The 16,571-nt window shown below is 32.6% G+C and overlaps 1 pseudogene; it reads left to right on the forward strand.

Annotated features, from left to right (window-relative positions):
- The first annotated feature begins 10,350 nt into the window (after positions 1-10,350).
- On the forward strand, positions 10,351-15,987 carry LOC108461220 (26S rRNA (cytosine-C(5))-methyltransferase NOP2B-like; annotated as a pseudogene).
- The last annotated feature ends 584 nt before the right edge of the window (positions 15,988-16,571 follow it).

Consider the following 16,571-nt stretch of genomic DNA (forward strand, 5'->3'; position numbering starts at 1 on the left):
ATCAACGATTTCACTAAATTAAAGCTTGATTAAACTTACGAGGCGATTGTTCTCAATCAATTTTACAAGAAGTTTGGGACATAGTCGAATCTTTTTACGCGAAATGAGATGACAACCAAAGCACATCACCCTGTTTACTCAATTTGACATGTCTATCAAAAATATTATTTTTCCTTACTCATGGCAGCTCGGTTAGTGGAGTGTTGCTAGTTTCGGTTCGTCACTCGAATATTTTGACAGAAATGAGATGACAACCTAAGCTCCTCGTCGCAGTTACTCAATTTGGTCACATTTTCGAAATCTTCACTCATAACTAATCAGTTAGCGTATTTTACTTATTTCATTTTTTTTAACAGAAGATAAAATTACTTATATAAGACTCTAGTACTTTTATTAAGTATGTTTAAAGCGCTAACAATTTCCTTTAAATATTGACTTAGCTATAATATTTTCAATTCTTCAAAACACTTAGCAATCAAATTAAGAAATAAAAAGTTATTCATGAATTACCCAAATATTTGAACTAACTAAGCATAGAAATTGAAGGTCCAATATAAAAACAAATGAAAGAATAATCTCAGTATAATAATTAACACATGCAACTAAGTGTAATAACCCAAATTTGCCCGGCCCGTAAAATAAATAAATATAAAAAAAAAAAATAAATAAAAGTCCTTTTTTACAGTCCAAATTGATAGCTTATGTACATAGCCCAATTAGAGCACTACTTATGGCCCATTAATAGCCCACATATTACACCTAAAACCCTTAGCCCAAATACCCAAACCAGACCCAAACCAGCGAGGCCAATGCCTAAACCAAATCAGGAAACCCTAGGGTTTCCAGAAACATTCGCGCCGCAAGCATGATCCCAATCGTCATATCGTAGTCAGCAACCCCTCGTTTCGCGCCGCAATTGGCGCGCCAGTGTGCCTTCATCAGCGCCCGATCATTGCTGGTCTTCTCGTCATCACCGACAAAAAAGAAAAGAAGAACAGCAGAGGCAATACAAATATAGCGAGAAATAAATATTGTAAATATCATTTTGTGATGATTTTCAGTGGCTATAAAAGCCCGAATCGAAACGATGTAAAGCTACGATATACAGACACACGTATACAATAAAAATACCATCAGTTGATTGAAAGAAACAAAGGTGATTTGCTTTACTTTTTTCTTTATTTTTGTTATAAATGCATACAAATGTCATTAAAATAAAAAGAAATATACTGTAGAATTTACACTGAAAATCGAAGCTCTTGAGCTTCCGACCGCCGTACGTGGCGGAGTCGATGGCGGCGCGTGGGCGCGTGGGAGCCTGTGGACAGAGGCTCGACGGAGCTCCGAGGGCCTACTCTCAATCCTCTTTCAGAGGATTTTTTTTTGTTTTTTTTTTTAAAACCGGTTTTAAAATGATTTTTAAGGTCGAAATTTGGCTTATGTAGCCTCATAGGAACGGCATCGTTTTGGTTTTAAACAATAGGCATCAAAACAGCGTCATTTCAAGGTTAAAGATTCGCGCGTTGACCCGTGACTCGGGGAGGATCCGCGTGTTTTTGGTAAATGGGCAAATTGCCCAATTGGTCTTTCCGTATTTTTTAATATTTATAATTTCATTTTATTTTTATTATAATTTTGCCCTAATTTTTTATTCCTGTTTTAATTTAGTCCAAGCTGCTATAATAAGGCCTATTTTGTGAAAGACGTCGTTTTGGGATTAGGGTCAAATTGCCCAGTGAGTCCCTTGGCTTTTAGCACGTGTTTCAATTGGGTCCAAAATGCATTTTATTATTTTAAAATTAACCCTAGAGTTTTATTTTTATTTTATTTTAATCCTTTTTAAATTTGTTATAATTTATTTATTTTAAATATTATATATTTTATTTATTTTTACTGTAAATATTATTTATGAATGTAAAAATTATTATATATATTATTTTTATTTTATATTATTTATTATATTATTTATATTTTATTATAAATTTTGATTTATACATTTTATTATATATATTATTCATTATATTTTTATTTTTTATTATATATTATATAATTATTTACTATTTATTATTATGTATAATTTTAAAATTTTTAAATTATTATTAAATATTGCATTTTTATATATCATTAATAAAAAATTAGTATGTAATACTCTAAAATTAGTATGTAATATTATTTTTATAAAATATAAATTAAATTTTTACATCATATAGTATATTTTATATATATTAACCATTTTAAAATTTCTCATTTATTATTTATCTATTGTTTTAAATATTTTATTTTTAATACCTCATTTAATTTTAATTATATTTTATATATATATATATTATTTATATGTTATAATTTGTTTATTTATTTTTTCGTCCTTCTTGGATTTATTTAGTATCGTTTTAATATGTTAATTTTATCTCATAAATTATTTGTTATTTTTATGTTATTTATTGTTTTTATATATTCGCATGAAAATTGATTGTTTATGTTGTTATTTTAAGTTATATATGTATTATGTAATTTATGTTGTTATATTCATTGTTTTCTATGTTATATTTTGCATGAAATATTAATGCATGTATATTTATGTTATTTAAATCGCATGAAAGGTTAATGTATATTATATAATTTATGTCGTTATTCATCATTTTCTATATTATATTTGCATGAAATGTTAAGGTATGTAGTTTATATTGTTTAGTATTGATATCTTGTAATATGTCAAATGCATAATTGTTATAAAAGTTTATATTTCATTTAATCCAAAAGAATTTTAAAAAAATAAGGCAATGTTTTTGGTATTTAGGAATTCGGGAAGTAGTGCCCTAACATGCTGGGTTGCGATTTCCTGTTTGTCTAAATGTCTAAAACATATCCTTCTAAATAAATTTTGTAAATCACGAGATGATTTTAGTTATGAAAGTTTAAGAATATCGTGTCCAATCATGCTGGATGTGATGTTCATACTCTTTTGAAGCGAAGGAATCTTGATTTTCAACTCAAATTATTACGGTTTTAAAAAAGAAATCTTATTTCTAAATTCCTTCAAACTTTTAACATTAAGAAAACTATTCAATTTGGTACCAATTTTGGGCGTTGCGAGGGTGCTAATCCTTCCTCGTAATGTAACCGACTCCCGAACCCGTTTTCTCACAATTTCGTAGACCAAAATGTTTTATAAGGTGATCCAATCACATTTAAAAAGGTTGGTGGCGACTCCCGTTTTTAAAATTCTCTCTTTTTAAAAAAAAAAGTTTCGACAGCTTAGCGACTCCGTTGGGGACTTTATAAGAGAGTCAAGCCAAGAAATTGATTATTTTTTTGGTCTTAGTGTCAAAAGTTTGGAAAAATTTTAAAATATCGATATTTTTACATGTGTTTGCTGCATATGTTTGTTATTTTGATTTCGCACACATTGAATTTGCATGACCGCTGTGGTTGCACCCTTGAGTGGGAGTGAGAAGCTACACTTTCGTAAGGTTTTCACCTCCTATGGGCTAGTGGATTGTTTCCGGGATACATCCGTACCTATGTCTTCGTGAGATTTTCATCTCCGTATGGCCATAGGGAAATGTGTCCCCCTGAACTGAACTTGGTTCATATGAGCCTATAATGGGTGAGGACCGAGGAATCTGCCGGTTCAGGTACCCTCACTTTAGAACTGAAACACATATAGTGAACTTTAAGTGCTTACCCTAGGGAGTATAGTGATAGCCTTTAGTAAGCTACCCTTATAAGTGCTTGTTTATTATACTTTTATATATGATACTGACCAAAATGTTTTATAAAGTGATTCAATCACACTTAAAAAGGTTGGTGGCGACTCCCGTTTTCAAAATTCTTTCTCTTTTTAAAAAAAAAAAGGTTTCGACACTAAGAACATGTTATAGCATGACATGCCTTACGAATCCCCCTACTTAGCCTATATTGTCCTTAATGTGCAAGTTTAAAAGAATAATAAAGATAAGAGTTAAGTGTACTTCCCGTCTTAATTTGGCGGAGGGTGGTGGATGTGGTCACTTTGCAATATAAAAAAGATATTTAAGATTTTATCCTCAATTGTGTCTAAGCGAGCCTTAATACGGTTTAGTCGTTCCTCCACAGCAGAACAGTACTGCTCATCTTGCTTTTTAGGAGTTGATTTTGTGTAGTTGACGATAAACTCTATTGTTACGAGCAATTCATGTACCTGGGGAAACAAAATAAAACATAGTAGGGGTGTTGACAAGTAATCCTATCGAATCTAGACCATATTCATCTAATCAATCTATAACATATGCACATGTAAGAGATGAGAAATCAATTCTTGATGAAAAATTTGTGTGGCTAAATATGTGATATATGAGCCAAGAGTGAGTGATCGATGAGTTCGAAAAATATCATGAAAGCCACGCGCAAACCTATGGTAGTAGATGTGGTGGTTTGGTGTTTTAAGGATGGGGGATGGTAGTTTTTGGGTTTGAAGAAACGGTGGTTCTTATGGGTGAAGGTGCAGAAGCAGTTAGGAAGAAGAAATAGAGGTGAACGAAGCGTTTGGTGGTGCCAGCATGAAGAAAGGTTTTAATGGAGTTTAAGGTTTTATTAGGTGAAAATGGAGAAGAAAAAGAAAATGGGGAAGAATAAAGGGAATGAGAGTTTGCATTTTGTGAGTTTTTTTAACCGGTTTGGGTTTTTTTTTAATTTTAGGTCGATTTTGGGTTTTTTTCTCTTTAGACCAGATTTGGGCGGTTGGGCTTTTTTTTAGGCTGGTTTTGGGTTTGGGTAGAGTATGTGGTAGATAATGGCAGCACTGAGCACGACGTGCCCATGCCATAATAGAAATCTGATTTTTGAATAAAAAATGACAACCTCCACCAACGTTTCTAGGAAACAACACGTTAAAATGGGTTAAATAACAATCTTATTAATTTATAGTTTCAACCTAAATTAAATTGGATTCAAAATTTAATAAATTAAAATAAATATGGGTTGCTTCCCAAAAAACACTTTTGTTTAACGTTGTTAGCTCGACGACTTGAAAATTTATTCGTTCTCCTTGAAAATTAATGCTTCCACTACGTGCACTTGGAAGTTCTCGTAAAAATGTTTCAACTTTTATCTATTGACCTTGAAGCATTTTCTAGACTCCTCGTTTTTAACTCCCACTGCACCGTGAGGTAACAATTTAGTAATAATTAAAGGATCTAGCCATATGGTTTGAAGTTTGCCTACAAAAATCCTTAACGTGAGATCACACATCAACATCTTCTGTCCAACTAAATTTTTTTATGAGATATCTTCTAGTCATGAAACACCTTAATTTTGTCTTTATAAACTTGGGTATTTTCATATACATCATAATGGATTTCTTCGACCTCTTTAATGTGTAATTTTTTATATTCACCTACGGCATCCAACTCCATGTTACATTGTTTGACAGGCCAATATGTGTTGTGTTCCAGCTCCACTAGAAGATACATGGTTTACTGAATAGAAGTTGGTAAGGTGATGTGTCTATGGGCCCTTTGTAAATAGTGTGGTATGTTTACAATGCATGATTTAGTCGTATGCTCCAATCATTCCTATCTTGTTTTAGTCTTATTCAAAATTGACTTAATTTCACGGTTCGAGACTTCTGCTTGACCGTTTGTTTTTGGGTGATAAGTTGTGGCCACTCGTTGTTTTACCTCATACTTCTTCAATAGTGTATTGGTTATCTCATTATAAAAATGTGTTCCTATATCGCTGATCAACGTTCTTGGTGTGCCAAACAATGAAATGAATGGACCCATGAAATCAACAGCGAGCACAATATAAATATTACCAAACAATGAAATGAATAGACCCATGAAATCGACACTCCATACATCAAAAATTTTTCATTCATTCCACTCAAATTATCCACCTTCTGACATCTCTCGTAAGTTTTACAAAATAAGTAAGCATCTTAGAAAATGTGTGGCCAAAATAAGCTACACTCAAGTACCTTATGTGCAGTTTAAGGCCAAAATATCTTCCATGAGTGTAAAAATGACTAAAGGTTAGAATAGATTGTACCTCGATTTCTATGACACATCGTCAGATTACCTAATCAGAACAATGTTTCCATAGGTAGGGATCGTCCCAAATATAGTACTATGAATTTTGTTTCATTTTGTCATTTTCAAATTACAATAAGTTAGAAGAGATAATACTTGTAATGAGGTAATTTACAATATCTGCGTATCATAGGTAAATTACTTGTGCCGTAAATAGATTCTCGTTTGGGAAATCATCCTTCAGAGGCGTATCATCTTTTGAGAGCGACAATCAACTTAAGTGGCCTGCTATTAAGTTCTTACACCCTTTCTTGTCTTTTATCTCAAGGTCAAACTTTTGTAAAAGAATAATTTATCTAATCAACCTCGACTTCACGTCCTTCTTTTTGATCAAATATTTTAAAGCTACATGGTCAAAAAAATAATGATTTTAATGCCTAACAAATATGATCTAAAATTTTCTAAAATAAAAATAATAGCACACAATGCCACTGGAGACAAGACTTTTGAGATTTTTAAATTTTACATCCCCAGAAAACCACACAAAATGTGACGAAATTTGACATCACTCAATCCCGATTTTTAAGATTATCTCTTTTTTTACCTTTGATATACTTGATTTACGAAATGATGTATTTAATTATATCAATGTTATTTGTTGGACATCTTATGCAAAATTAAATGTACTGCATTCTATGAACTCGTATATGAATTTTATACAACATTTAGATTCGATATAAATTCCATGATGACTGTTGAAACCTAGAACATTGTCTGCTTCTGATTGCTTGGTAATACATTTAGAATGTCAATTTCAGATTTTAACATAGCCATGGGTTTCGCTGACCCTGACAATATTCAATCTGGTTCATACCATATTGCTTTACTTGACATACCTAGCGATTCCGATGCCGATGCTGCTTATTCGGCTCTGACTAACTCTATATTCCACACTTACAATTCTAAGACCTCTAAAGCCTTATTGGTGCATGAATCGACTCTAAGATACATTCATAGATTTCTTGTCTTTAGTTATTCGGGTTGTAATGAAACTCGTCTACCTAGCAAAGACAAAACTATTCTTTTATGGTGTATGCACTCCGATTATAAGGTCAATTTAGGTTATTGTTTTGCACATGATTTCCATTTCGTTTTACAAGCCTACTAACCACTAATTCTCGGCCCATATATCAAGCATTTAGCCACACAAATTTTTCCATCGGGAATTGATTTCTCATCTCTTACATATGCATATGTTATAGATTGTTTAGATGAATATTGTCTAGATTCAATGGGATTACTTGTCAGTACCCCTACTACGTTTTATTTTGTTCCTCTAGGTATACAAATTACTCGCAACAATAGAGTTTCGTCGACAACACAATCTAGCTCCTAAGAAGCAAGAGGAGTAGCCCCTTTTTGTTGTAGAAAAATGACTAAGCCGTATTAAGGCTTTCTTAGACACAATGGGGGCTCAAATCTTAAATATCCTCTTTATATTACAAAGCGGCCACACCCACCCCTCTCTGCCAAATTAAAACGGGGAGTACACTTAAATTTTCTCTTTATTATTCTTTTAAAATTGCACATTGAAGGCAATATGGGCTAAGTAGAGGGGATTTGTAAGACATGTCATGCTATTACTTGTTTTTTGTTGGATGTGTTAATTCTTATATTGAGATTATTCTTTAATTTGTTTTGGAATTTAACCTTCAATTCCTATGCTTCGTTAATTCAAATAATTGGGTAATTCATGAATAACTACTTATTGCTTAATTTGATTGCCAAGTGTTTTGTAAAATTGAAAATATTGTGGCTAAGTCAATATTTCATAGAGATTGTTCACTTTTAAAACTTGCCTAATAAAAGTACTCAAGTCTCATATAAGTAATTTTATCTTCTGTAAAAAAATGAAATAAATAAAATATATATACATACTTCGCTAATTGTTTAGTTATGAGTGAAGATTTTGGAAATGTGACTGAATTGAGCAATCGAGATGATGGTTTTAGATTGTCATCTCATTTCATGTCAAAAATTCGAGTGATGAACCGAAATATAAGGCATTTGCCTATGTCCACCGCAGAAAGACTTGTCGTTCGACAAAGTTCACGATACAACATGGCTAACACTGCAGACCTCCAACTGTATGAACAAGTGTTATGCAAATTATATAATAGGGGTAAGTACATTAAGTGGACCCTGTTATCGTTTGCATCTGGCATGAGTACACCCCCTATAAAGTGCATAATGTAAGCTCGAACGATGTGCATCACCTTTCATTCATTGGCAGTACTCGACAAATGCTCGAAATTGGCCTTTGGCCATGAAAACTTCAAACCCATAAATTTTCCCTCATTGGGTGAGCGTCTAAGTAAGTTATACCAAAGGATGGCTGGTTTAGAGATCAAACTTATGCCCGTGACCGCATTCTTGTCAATGGGGAGCTTGAGCTGCAATGCAACATCCTGTAGAGTGATAGTGTACTTCCCGCACGACGCACGACAAATGAAATGTGTGGGTTTCTAGAAGCCATCATTCGACTAAAGCAGAAATTAAATCGTGTCGCAAATCAAAGGTCCAGATCAATGCCACTGATTTGAATCCGACTAACTCCAAGTATGACATTAGGCATTCATCTGGTAGAAACTTTACACTATTAACACGACCCCTCAATGTGCGGTACGGGCCTTGACATTATTAAATTAGCAAAATAGTTAATACAATCTAATTTAATTCCGCAAATGATGCGAGTATCAAATAACAATTTCATTACCATCTCATTAATAGTATTTGATATGTGATTATCATTATTAATCAAAGAGCCCATTTGTTGCAAATCGCATTAAAAAAATGAATTCATTTAATTTGTTGCAAAAATACAGTAAATAATTTAAAATTTTGGAAATAGAAAAACACAAGAAATATCTCATAATTTCCCATAATTTATCTACAATAAAAAAACTTATGTTAGTTTACAATAATAATATAATTAAAATAAACATAAACTATCTAAACATAAAAAACATATGAATAAAAATAAAAATAGAAACATAGTTGTTTAGTTTCTTTCAAACAACTTATAAAATTATATAACAAACAAATTTAATCAACATTTCAATAAATCAATAAAAATTGTCAAATAAATAAAAATAAAATAAAATTACATTATAAAAATTTACATTAATAAAAATCACAAAACACTAAACTAAACACTAACAATTTATATAACCTAATAATAAATTGCTAACAAAATAACTATAAAATTATTTTAAAAAAATTAAATTATTAAAAATCACAAAACCATAAACTAAACACTAACAATTTGTAAACTAATCATAAATTACTAACAAAATAACTATAACATTTTTAAAAACAAATTAGGTTATTGATAAATCACAAAACACTAACAATTTAAAACCTAATCATAAATTACTAACAAATAACTATAAAATTATTTTTTAAAATTTACATTACTAAAAAATCACAAAAATAAAACATTAACAATTTATAACCTAATCATAAATTACTAACAAAATAATTTTACATTAACAAAAATCACAAAATACTAAACTAAACACAACAATTTATAACATAATCCTCAATTACTAACAAAATAATTTTAAAATAATTATAAAAAGCAAAAAAATTACATTCATAAAAATTATTAAACCAAAACCATAAACACTAAACATAAACAATTTATAGATAATAATTAATAACAAAAAAATTCACAACATATTAATTAACCTCTTCAAATTTAAAAATTATTTACTAAAATAATATATACCTTTTTTTTCTTTCTTTCTTTCTTCTTCTCCTCCTTTCTTTCCCTCTTTTCTTCCCCAGTGCCTTCATCTTATGGAGGACCATGCTTATAAGGTCCCCCATTTCAATTTTTTTTTCCCTTTTGGAGAGACAACACTGCTTAGTAGTGTGCACAACAGGCAAAGAGAAGAAAAGCTGGGGCGTGGGTGTTTGGCACAGGGGTGCAGGGGGTCGGAAAGGATTGGTCAGCACCAATGCCGCCTATCTGACATGCGCTACTGGTGCCACCAGTCCAGGTGGCGTCACACGGGTCACAAGTATTTTCAACTCGTATTTTGACTTGTTGATCGTATTTTAACCTTGTATATATATTTTAAAAAATAATAATATTTTTTCTAAAAAAGAATTATTATAAAAAAAAGATGGTGACGCCTATAAAAAAGACACCTCCTAAAAATATATTATTTTGGTAATTAATCCCACTCACAACTCATTTCAGAATTTAATTTTTTATATTATTTATGTGAATTAGTCAAAAATTGCTTCCGGAAGTTACTCCTAAGCCCAAACTAATAAAATCCGAACCCAAACCCTAAAACAGTCTGAACCAAATTTGGCCCAAAAAAGGGTCTTCCTCCTCCAGTCTTCCTTGAATTGAATATTGCTTTAGGTTTGACTCAGGTGTAATAGAACAACTCAAACTTGGTTATGTGTTTTTGCTGCTTCAGATGGCGTCTAATAAGAGCAAAGGAGCGAAATCAAAGAACCAACCTCCAAAAAAGAAGCAAAGGAATGATCTTTTCATTGATAAAAAGCGACCCACCAAAAAAGATGAGGTTTTGGATGATGTCTCTGATGGCCACAGCGAAGAAGAAGAAGAAGCTGGAGACTTATTGGATGGAGATGATGATGATGTCTCTGAAATTTCAGATGAGGATGATGCTCCCTTGGCTGATGATTTCCTTCAAGGAAGTGATGATAATGAAGGTACCCATTTTTGTCAATTCCTTGTAAATTATGTATATGCTTTACTTGGATTGAATATAATGCCTTGTAATTATATTTTTACGTAACTCTGACTCTGGGTGAGTGTCTTTTGGTTATGCATCCAATGCTGCTATACTCAGTTTTGTTCTTTCTAAATTTTGTCATATATTCATCACATATATGCATTACATGGATTTGGGGTGAGTTTTGGAGATGGGTATGTATCCAATGCTTTTTTCATATATAGCATCACAGTATGTGCGAAAGAAAGATATTTTAGAGAAATGAAGAGTTGGAATTTGTGTTTTTAGCTTCAAGGAGGCACAAATTTGTTTTGGACATGATTCATGTGAAGTACTTATTTTTCATGGCCTTTAATGAGTTTGTGGATGGCAAACTTGAAATTGTAGTTTGCATCTATCTTGTTGTTCAAGTTCCCATGTCATGGAAGTGAACATTTGTATGTGTGTACCGAATAGACGCTCCTAGTACAAGTTTGGTGAAATCGTAACTCATCAAGTCTCCAAAGCCTAGCAATAGAGCTTTCCATGCAGTGGCATTGCAAAGTATTTTCAGGTTCCATAAATTTCACCATGTTTCAAGCTAACTAATTAATAATGGTTATTGTTCTATCATGTTTTTGCAGACAGTGGTTCAGGTTCCACTTCAGGTTCAGGTTCCGATTCCGATTCAGATGAAACAGATATAGAGGAGAAGTCCAGGGCTATCGATGAACAACGTGCGAGGGAAGAAAAAGATGCACAAGCTGAGATGGAGCTGAACATTAAAGAAGAGTCTGATGAGTTCAGACTGCCAACAAAAGAGGTTGCCCTTTGACTTGCTGTTAGTATCACTTCAATTCTATTAAGGTACTTATATGTACTCCCTTTTGTGGTATCACTCAGGAACTTGAAGCATAGCAACAACGTCCGCCCGATCTTGCAAATCTTCAGATGAGAATAAAAGAGAGTGAGTGACTTTTCTGCTAACCGTATTCTTTTAACGGTTAGCCATTTATGATCTGAGTAGCTAAGAATTTATTCATTTACTTTTAGTTGTTCGAGTGCTCTCAAATTTTAAGGATATGAGGCAAGAAGGAACGACAAGGAAGGATTATATTGACCAACTTAAAATTGATTTGGGTTCTTACTATGGCTACAATGAATTCCTGATCAGGGTCTTGGTTGATGTAAAATCTTGTTCCGTGTTGTGTAGTTTGCATTTTTTTTCTTTTCTTTTTGGAGCAATTTTTTCTGATCAATTATTATATTAACTCCTGTCATCTCTTTTATAGATGTTTCCGGTTGTTGAACTCATGGAACTTATTGAAGCTTTTGAAAAGCCTCGACCTACATGTATCCGGACTAACACTTTAAGGGTGTGAATATGCATTCTATGTTTGCTGCCTTTTAGTGTTTGACTTGTTATGCATCTCTGCTCAAACTATTGGCATAATGTCCTTAAATATGCAGACTCGCAGAAGGGATCTGGCCAACTTTCTTTCCAAAAGAGGAGTAGAACTGGACCAATTAAGCAAGTGGTCAAAAGTAAGATCTTTCATGTTTATGAATTTCATTTTTGAATCCTCTAATTTCCAATGGAGTACAAGAGGCATGTTGATTTTGTATTTGTAGGTTGGATTGGTGGTTTATAATTCGCATGTGCCCATTGGTGCCACTCCGGAGTATTTGGCTGGCTTTTACTATTTATGTGCCCTTTCATTGTACTTTTTTTATGTAATAATATAATTATTTAGTAAATATAATTTTTTTTTTGGCACTTTCAGTTATCTTTATTTTTTTTCAATTAACAGATACAAAGTGCAAGCTCCTTTTTGCCTGTTATGGCTCTTGCTCCTCAGGAGAAGGAACGGGTAGTTGATATGGCGTAAGTTACTCCATTCTGTTAGCTATCCTTATCTATGCATTGCCTTTTTGTTTGTTTGTTTGTTTGTTTGTTTGTTTCTTTATTTATTTTACTACCGATATTTATGATTGAAGAATTTCTCCATGTGAACCATATTCTAGAAATTGAATTTTGGGGGTTCATAGTTATATTTTGCAGCGTCTACATTACAACTTTGTGCTAGCAGTCTCTTTTTCTTTATCCATTTGATTAAGCTGAAAAATACAAATTAGTAAAGCTCAAGTTTGTGGCTGGGGGGCAGACACTAATCTAATTAATTATGTTTTGGTGGTTCATAACTGTTATGGGTGTGTGGATCATGAAATCTAACTATAAGTCTACATGTATTATCTGAGAAATGCATTTACACACTCTATGTAGGGTAAAATCCTGAATAGGTGAACATTCATATAACATGAAGTTTGTTTCCCTCTTGGTAGTCGTGCTGCATTTCAAGTGCTCCACGTTTACATTAGAATTAGATAAAGGATAAATTGCTTCAGCTTAGTGTTTTGGATATAAACATCCTGTTAATAATAAAATTTTAGTAATGGCAATTGGTATTTTCTCCTGTTTGATTCTGAATGTGCTTGTTACAGAGCTGCACCTGGTGGTAAAACGACTTATGTTGCTGCGCTCATGAAAAATAGTGGTACGTACAGTTGATGTTTCATTCAAAATTGCTAAATGTTGTCTCTTTAATGTCGCATTTGTTTTATTTTACCTTAGTGAATTTCCTTGACCATGTTGAATATTTAGTCCGGTTGGCTTGGTCAATAGTTTCCTCACATGGTTGAAAAAATCAGACCTGGCTGGCTATTTTGACTGGTTCAACTGGGATCAGTGGCCTATCCAGGCTACTGCTGCACAAGGAACCAGGGATAGGTTGAACCGGCATTTAACCTGTTCAACCTGTTATACAAGAATATTTTTGAGATTTGGACCAAAAACTACTTAGAATTATACTGAAGGTTATACCATTAAGTCAAATGCTTATTGTTTTAAAATTTAACTATGTTTAATTTTTATTTAATCATTTAATGTTTAAATTAAAAAAGGGAGAAGAAATAAACCGCCCTGTCTAACCAGCCGGGGTTCTGACTGGTTAGACCTCCAGTTTGGTTTTTTAACCTTGGTTTAGAGAATTTACCTGGTCAGATAAGGTATTAGGGACTAAGCGAAGTAAAAAGGAAGAATGATTGGTCTGGATACCTTGATATTTTCACCACATCAAAGAGAGCCATGGACTGCTATGGGTCATGTTCCTCTTAGTGGGAAACTGTATATACTAAGAAGCTATTCTCTTTATGCCAAATTAATTGAATAAACATAAGTAATTATCTCTGATAGTTATGTATGCTTTTTGTTCTATATTTCTTTATAGTTGTTCCCGAATTCAGTTTTTGATATTTTGCTGGTATTTTGACCAGGAATAATTTATGCAAATGAAATTAGTGAAGCAAGACTGAAGTCACTTACTGCAAATTTGCATCGCATGGGTGTAACAAACACAATAGTTTGTAATTATGATGGGAGGGAGGTTAGCATCTTTCTGCTTTTCATAAGAATACAATATCAAGGTTGATAATTTGACGGATATGATGTTTCGAGTTCAAAGGCTTCAAAAGCATAAATCGTTGAAGCCCTTTTCTTTAAGTGCTGCATTTCAAGATGTATTGGATTAGTTGTAGGTCAAAAGCAAATTGCATCAACTTGTCCTCTCTGTTACCATGAGGATCCTATGCACTTAGGAGACAAAGCTGACATTGTCTAAATCTTTTTCTTATTATCTTAACGTACAGCTTCCCAAGGTTTTGGGTCAGAATTCAGTCGATAGAGTGTTGTTGGATTCTCCTTGAAGTGGTACTGGGGTAAGCATCTCTTGTCGCCTTGTTCATCTCTGGCACATCACTTGATTTTTTGTGCTTGAACTGAATGATTTCTTCTTTATGGTACAGGTTATAACTAAAGATCCATCGGTTAAGACCTCTAAAAGTTTGGATGATATACAAAAATGTGCCCATTTGCAGAAGGTACATGTTCTTTCTATGAACATTTTGCCATTTTTGGTTTATCTCAGAACTCCAATAATCCTCCTTGATTCAAAGTTGGAATAGAAGGCAAGGAGTTGATACTTTTGTCATGAGTATCTCTTGCATATTCTAAGAGATTAATCCGTGCAATCTCAAATCTTTTTTGTCTGTAGCAACTGATACTTGCTGCAATCGATATGGTTGATGCAAATTCCAAATCCGGCGGATACATTGTTTACTCAACATGCTCAATAATGGTTCCAGAGGTTTGTTCAAGGTTGCCCTTCTGATTTTATACCCTGCGCATTGTCTTCTCCTTTTCTCATTTAGACCCATCTTTCTATAGAATGAAGCGGTCATCGACTATGCACTCAAGAAGAGAGATGTCAAAGTAGTACCGTGTGGACTTGACTTTGGATGTCCTGGGTAACAATCCCTTTTTTTTCATTCAACTTCCTTCTAATTTGATCAATGTTACATTTCTGATGTTGTTTTCTTTCTTTAACCAGATATATCCGGTTTAGGGAACATCAGTTTCACACCTCCTTAGAAAACCAAGGCGGTTTTATCCTCTTGTCCACAATATGGATGGATTTTTTGTGGCCAAGGTATATATTGAATTTAAAATGGCAGCATTAACCCTAAAAGATCTCAGTTTCAAACAGATTGCTTACTTCTTTTTCTTTAGTTGAAGAAAATGAGCAATGCGAAGAAGAATCCCATAAACTCTGAAGATCTAGAAACCATTGTGCAAACTCAGAGACCGGAGAATACCCCTATAGATAAGGACAACACAGAAGAGCTTAAACAAAACTTGAAGAAACAAGGCAATAAATGGAAAAAGGAGAGCTTAAAGAAGAATGTTTTATCCAAAAATGGAAAGGTAGAATCACCTCCAACATCAAAAACGAAGAAAAGAACTGAAACTGGAAAGGTAGAGTCGCCTTTGTCATCAAAAAAGAGGAAAAGAAGATTTCCCTCAAAAGAAGAAATATCTGAAGCAAGGTAAATTCCAGATTTCAGTTCTTGTTAAAGTTGTTTAATGTATGATTGCATGAGCTAAAAATTAGAAACATTTTGAACTCTTACAGGGAAGGTAAAAGAAAGGCAATGAGGGAAAAAAGGAAGCAAGGAAGGAAAGAGTAAGAATTTGGGCACATAAAGCAGTGATAATTGCTAATTTATCAGACATAATTGGAATATAGTCTGTAAAATTATATATATTAAATTACATTATTTTTCTCAACTTCTCTTCAATACATATGTTGTTTTGATTTTATGTTTCATATGAGTTGGGAGATACAACACGAAAGTTGTTTCAATTACATTAAAAAATGGACATACCCGTAATGTGTAGATATGCATTTAGAGGAAGTTGTGCAAGTAACATAGGATTAGATGTTATTTTATTGTAATAACACGGGGAATTGTTATTACATGAAATACTGAACATGATGCCAATATAATATTAATATCAATATAATCTATATAAAAGTAAATTACATGCTAAGAACTGTAGTAGGCTAATGAAAGAAAAGAAGGAGAAAGGTAGGGAATTTTTTTTCTGTATTTTCGGTTTTATTTTGTATTTTTATGTATTTAAAATATTATATATTTATTTGAAAATGTAAAAGTATTTTTATTACATATTTAAATAATATTTGTGAAGTGATTCATTTACAGACTTGCACATTGATTGGAGTTTCATGTGTGATTATTTAACATAAAATGTTTAAAATAAAATTTTATTTAAATAATTATTTAAATTTAAATTTAAATGATTTGATCTGTATGGCACCCAATCTGTTGCAAGCTATTTTCATAGTTGATGATGTCAGAAAATTGAAACTAAAGGAAAAAAAAAAAAAAC

This window comes from Gossypium arboreum, chromosome 13 (genome assembly GCF_025698485.1).
Source record: "Gossypium arboreum isolate Shixiya-1 chromosome 13, ASM2569848v2, whole genome shotgun sequence".
Classification (NCBI taxonomy): domain Eukaryota; kingdom Viridiplantae; phylum Streptophyta; class Magnoliopsida; order Malvales; family Malvaceae; genus Gossypium; species Gossypium arboreum.